The sequence below is a fragment of the Lissotriton vulgaris genome, chromosome 10 (genome assembly GCF_964263255.1).
Source record: "Lissotriton vulgaris chromosome 10, aLisVul1.2, whole genome shotgun sequence".
NCBI lineage: Eukaryota > Metazoa > Chordata > Amphibia > Caudata > Salamandridae > Lissotriton > Lissotriton vulgaris.
The window spans coordinates 672405533-672412096 of record NC_141698.1 but is presented as its reverse complement, the minus strand read 5'-3'; the positions used below and the strand labels follow the sequence as shown (position 1 = coordinate 672412096).

Below are 6564 nucleotides of genomic sequence, written 5' to 3'. Positions count from 1 at the left end.
ACACAAGCTAAGCTAACAATACTAGATCTTGTTACATGCATAAATGAATCATGGTTACATGCATAAATGAATCATAAAATGGAGAGTACAAACATAAATGCGTAACTGAATAAATCATTAGTTAGACACATCAAGCTAACTCATATATGCTAACAGTAAGTGGGTGGGACATTGGAAAATGAAACCTATCAGACCCTCCTTTTAGCCTGATTGTGGCTAACATGAGTGCAGCCTTTATTAGCCAAAAGGTAGGGGCTTTACACACCAAACTACGGGCAGGGAAATATATTAATCAAAAACATCATCGTCAATAAGCATCAACGAACCAATGTCGGGGAGCTCTATATCACTGGAAACAGGGTTCTGGCGTGTTGTTCTTTTAGTACGTGGCATATTACTGGCACACATGGAGCAACAAGAGGTAAGACAATATACACAAAAACAGCAAGTGAGTAACACCCCTGCTATCCCTACAACACCCATCAAAATCTTCCAGCCCCAGGAGGAGAAAATGCCCCAGAGCCAAGCCCGTAGGGGCCAAGTACCAGTGTCCTGATGAAGTTCAGCCACTAATCTATGAAGCTTTTGCACCGCTAAGTTAACAGTAGGGGCCGAATCCAGAATATATACACAGCAAGACGTCCCGATGACGCGACAGGCTCCACCCCTATCAGCAAGAATGACGTCAAGCACCATTCTGTTTTGGATCGCAAATAATCTCATAGCCTGCATCTCAACAGACATATTAGCTGCAATGTCTGCCTCCGTATTTACTACTTTTTCCAATACTCTGGACAGTCTCCTAATTGCCATACTGTTAAATATGGGACCCCAGAACGGCAGTAAACCCTTAGAAAAATCTGTCCATTGCTGCAAAGAAGTATCAGTCCGGTCTACATCCTCAACTTGAAGTGCCCTCCTTTTACGCTGTCCAGGCATTATAGCAAACCGACGATGAGTCTTATGATAGTCTGAGGGTGCTACATAGACAGGAGGAAGCAGGTTAGCCAGGTAACAGACCCCACCCCAACCCTCAGGCACCCACAGATATCCATTATCTCCACAAACAAAGTAAATATTTGGAGGAGTGACCAAGGATGGGCTGAAAAGCAAACAAATTGAAGCAGTCACATTGCACATTGCAGGAGCTATTCCCAACCTTTATAGGGCCCCTCCCCATGATACAGAAAAATGGTGAGGGTCCAACGATTGCCAGGGGTACCAAAGAACGACCACTGCTATTAGCCGTAGGAGGGTGTCTGTAAGCCAAAGAGGAATTTAACTGTAGGAAACTCTCCCTAACTTTGTCAGTATCATTAGGAGTTACAAACCGTCCCATTTTCTTTGAACATGCATCCAGGAATGTCTGATCAAAACGTCCATCAGTGAACAACTGTCCAAGAGAGGAGGTGGGCATGGGGCGTACTCGCATAGTCAAAGTAGAGCGACTACTAGGTAATCTAGGATTTAGAAAATCAGGTTGTTGAAAGAATTTCACCATACCGATTAATGTGTACCATCCCACACAACTATTTATGGGTGTTAGGGGAAGAGCCAGTAATCGATCCTTTTTGTAAGCTGCAGAAGGTAACAACCCACAAACCCAACAATCCGTCACATTATACACAGCATGGGCATGATGTAGAGTCTTGATAAAAACATTATCTTTGTAACCTTTTCGTAGGCATTGTTCACCATATTCAACAGTTACCATATTGTGCTCTGGAGGGGCAGAAGTCGTTGGAATAAGCATATGAACAGGGTAGGCTTTGTCTAGAAAAAACAGTATCCCAAGAATTACTAAAAACACAGTGACTAATATCACGATGACCACAATTTTTCCTTTTCGGGGTAAAGCTAACCATGGAGAGTCCGGGTCTAATCTACGAGGAGCTGCAAAGGGCTGCTCCTCCTCAGGAATGGGACGGCCAAAAGGGTACATATTCCCTAGCTAAAAGTCCAAAGCTAAACTAAAAATTGAACAGTCTCAGGCACACCGAAGCCGGCCAAAGGGGTTCTTCACCCTCAGAAGGGATCTTCTCCCTGTGTCTGTTAAAGCCTCACAGGCAGGCTTCTATTGTTCATTCCCTAATCCCACGTCGGAGTCGCACAGCTTTTGCAACTCAGGAGCACTTAATCAGGGCCCAGGCGTGGTCCTAGTGTCTCATCTGACAATGTCTCGACAATGTACCAGGGCTCTTACAGCAGTCCGTCCCTCACACCTAACTATCCTTCAACGCAGTTCTCTCCTAGATCCCTATCTCAGCCCTTCTTTCAGTGCTCAGTTCTCCTTCCTTCCTTTCCTGAGCCGCAGATTATAACGAGTGCTTCCTCGCACCTCTGGATCTGTGAACAGAATGGGAGGCTGAATGGCAGGGGACTTATCCGCTGATGTTTGCTCTCTGCGATCAGGAGAGGTCTCACCACCAGTAGTCGGAGTTGGCCTCTTTTCTTTCTGATCCGGCTCCTCACCCTTCAACAAAGCACCTGAGAAGGGTATGTATTGAGGGATTTCTCCACTTTCATCATCAGCGATGCCTTTTCTCACCCATTCGTCATACGGCAGTGGCAGCGGGACGCGCTTCACATGAGAGGTGTGAGTCCACGCCTTACGACCTTGTATCCGGAGTGCGGTACGGGTGGCGAGGAGCACCTGTCGTGGCTCCGACCACCTCGGATCCAGGCAAGACTTCCGCTGGTACTTCTTGACGACAACCCAGTCCCCAGGTTGTATGGTGTGTCCTTCCCCCTCCGGCCGTGGCTTCTGGGTGTCTGCTACCTGCTGATGAATAGAATGAGATCTTTAGTCAAAGCATACAGGTAATCTGTCAACAGAGGGTATTCTATTTCTGAAAAACATTTAGGTCTAGGGACACCCCACACGTTGGCCGGACGTCCGAAAATGACTTCATGAGGAGAGACTCCTGTCGTGGAATTAACTGTCACTCTAGTGGAAAGTAAAAGCCAGGGGAAGGGCATCCAGCCAACGTAAACCTGTACTCTCTTGTATCTTGGCCATCTTCAATTTTAACGTTCCGTTAAACCTTTCTACCAAACCTGCAGCTTGGGGGTGTCGTGCTGCGTGAAATTTTTGCTTTATCTGTAGCCCCTTTCATATCAGTTCCATCAATTTAGCATTAAAGGATGCGCCATTGTCACTCCAAATCACCCGGGGCAATCCGTAGCGAGAAAAGTACGCCTTTATCAACATTTTGGCTGTTGAGCTAGCTGTACAATCCTTAGTCGGGAAAGCCTCCACCCAACTGCTAAAAGAGCAAACCACCACCAGGACGTATTTGAGGTTATTCACTCTTTCCATTTCAATATAATCCATTTGGATCAATTCAAAAGGGAAAGAAGGAGGGGCAAAATTCCCAAGCGGGACAGGTGTTCCCTTTCCAGGATTATGTCTCAAACAAACCATGCACTGCTGCACTAAATAGGTGGCCGTCTTAGAAATGTTCTTATTACTCCACACTGGATCTAGTAATTTACAAATTCCTTTAGCACTAATATGAGCTGGTCCATGAGCCATTGTCACCACTGGGAGGACATATGCATCCGGGAGTAACCATTGTCTTTTGTCTAACACATCTGTCCAACACTCATTCTCATCCAACCGGCCCCCACCGTCCTTCCATGTCCTCAACTCGTCCTCAGTCGCCTTTTCTTGTATGTTCCGCACACTTTGCACAGTATTCGCAAACATGTCAACGTCAGGTACCCACCTAGCTGGTCCTGCCACAAACATTTGTGGGAGTTTCGTCCTAGCTGTCTCCTTAGCTGTCTGATCTGCAAATGCATTGCCCCGTCCTACATCATCTACCACCGCCTTGTGTGCACTACATTTGATCACAGCCAGTCGTCTAGGAAGTGTCAGTGATGTCAATAATCATAGTATCAACGGACCATTCTGTATCTTTTGTCCATGTGATGTCAAAAAAACCCTCTCTGCCCACAGTCGCCCATAACTATGAGCCACACCGAAGGCGTATTGGCTGTCAGTGTAACTATTCACGTCCAGTCCTTCACTCAATTCACACGCTCGCATCAATGCTATTATTTCTGCAGCTTGGGCTGAGTGGTACGGGACCCTAGAAGTCTCCACCACTGTCTTTAATGTTGTGATTGCGTATGCTGCAGTTGAAGTCCCGTCCGCAAGTTTAAAGCAGGAACCATCAACATACAGCTCCCCGTCAGGATCATCTAGGGGAGTGTCCGTCAAATCTATTCGCCTCTTCGTCTCCTCCTCTCTCCGAAACAAACAATCATGGACTTCATTGTCCTTTTCATCTGAAGGAATGGGTAGCAATGTGGCTGGGTTCAGAGTAGCACATCTTTTAATGGTAACATGGGGTGCAAATAATGAGAGCTCATAGCCAGTGAGACGAGCACTAGATAAGTGCTGCGTCTGTGTTTTGTTCAATAAAGTGTCCACAGCGTGCGGTACCATCACTGTGAGGTCAGAACCCAGCATGAGCCCCGCCGATTGTCTAATTGAGACCGCAGCAGCCGCTGTAGCTCTGAGACAGCTCGGCAACTCTCTCGCCACATTGTCAAGCTTAGCGGAAAAATAAGCACAGGGTCTCTGTTTTCCGCCAAAACATTGAGTTAGGACAGACAACGCGCAACCTTCCGCCTCATGTACATAAAGCACAAAAGGCTTCTGGTAGTCAGGAGTTCCCAAAACAGGCGCAGAACACAAACCAGTTTTTAGTGACTCAAAAGCTTCTTGACATGCTGAAGTCCAGGGTAAGAGTTTGCGCACCTCTTTAGTAGTCAGGTATAGAAGGGGTTTGGTTAGTAAAGCATAATTAGGTATCCACTGGCGACAGTACGAAGTTATGCCCAAAAACGCACGCACCTCTCGCTGCGTGTTAGGTACAGCCATGTTAGTTATCGCCTTAATGCGCTCCGGTGTCAACCTCCTCCCCTCCTTCGATAGGAGATGACTTAAGTATGTAACCTCCTGTTGACAGTATTGGAACTTGGGAAGGGACACTTTATGTCCATTCCAAGCCAGATGATGCAACAACTTAACCGTAGCATCACGACACCCATCTTCCGTGTCAGACGCTATCAAAAGATCGTCCACATATTGCAATAAAACATTGCCCTCTGGAAGTTCCAAATCATCCAATTGAGCCTTCAAAGCCTGACTATAAATGCTGGGGCTCTCAGTATAGCCTTGAGGAATTCTACAAAATCGGAAACTTCGGCCAGCCAATGAGAATCCGAAGAGATGACGGCTGTCAGGGTGTACCGGGATACTGAAGAAAGCATTCTTCAGATCCAAAACAGAGAAATATCTAGCGGTGGGAGGGATCATGGTCAAAATCGTTGTGATATCAGTAACCTCTGGGTATTGGGGCTCAGCCACTTTATTAATGTGTCGCAAATCAATCACAAAACGGTAAACGTCAGGTGCACTATCACCTGCATCGGCAGAGGGTCTTTTAAGAATTGGTAAAATGGGGCTATTGCAAATATTAGAGGCTGTTTCTTCCACCACACCTGACCGTATCAAATCCTGTATTATTTGTAGCAAAGCTGTTTCCCCATCCTTTGATATTTTGTACTGCGGTATTCTGGGCAATCAAGCTCCCACTTTAACCTTTATTGACATGGGATCAATATCCACCTTCCCCACATCAGTATCACTACTGGCCCACAAGGTCTCTGGGATCCCCTCAAATTCAGCTGGGAGGGGCTCATCTTTTGAGAAACACTGTTGTGCCCGTGCTACATGAGGACCCAAAGTAACATACACACCGTCGGGGGAGCAGTAAATTGTAGCATGTAGTCTCTTCAACAAATCTAAACCCAACAAGTTCTCACCACAATGCGAAGTCAGGTGGAAAGGAGAGTCAATGATGAAAGGGCCAATCGTAAGCATTAATGGTTTAGAAATGGGGCTAATTACCGGAGTACCTGAGAACCCAACGGAAATATTATTCCTGCCAGGCAGAGCCGCCCCTGGGACCTAAGAACGTGCCACAGAACTTTTCATAGCACCTGTGTCTACCAAAAATTTCCGTGGAGACCCCAACAAGTCCGCAGTGACATAGGGTCCTCGTTGATCGACATCCACAGAAACTGGTCCCATGCCCTGTCCTACGCTGTCCTAATTATGGGAGAAGCCGGTCATGTCATCCATATTGTATACATCATTGTAGAGCTGGTTGTAGTACTGTCTGTCACTGTCATGGCTACTCTCAGTCTGAAAATGCTGTCGATCCTTCTCCCCATCAAAATGGTTTCTTCCCGGTCGCCTGTCCTCACCACCTTGTCTGTCCCGGTCATCTCTACGATAGTCGCCATGACCTCTGCCTCTACCTTGTCCAACATTGGACCTAAGCTCCGGGCAATCCTTCCACCAATGTCCCTCCTTTTTACAGTTCTCGCACTGAATCGGTCCCAACCTTTCTCTTCTGTCTCCCCTTCCATAACTACTTCCACCTCGACCTCCCACCATAGGTGGGACTCCCCGTCCTCGTCCCCTCGATACCTGCTGCAACAACACTCTCGTCTTCAAATCCTTTGCTTTTTTTTCCTGTCTGTCTT

At 46.8% G+C, this 6564-nt stretch overlaps 1 pseudogene; it reads right to left on the bottom strand.

Annotated features, from left to right (window-relative positions):
- Positions 1–288: 288 nt before the first annotated feature.
- LOC147688670 (uncharacterized) lies at positions 289–1942 on the bottom strand (annotated as a pseudogene).
- Between the last annotated feature and the right edge of the window lie 4622 nt (positions 1943–6564).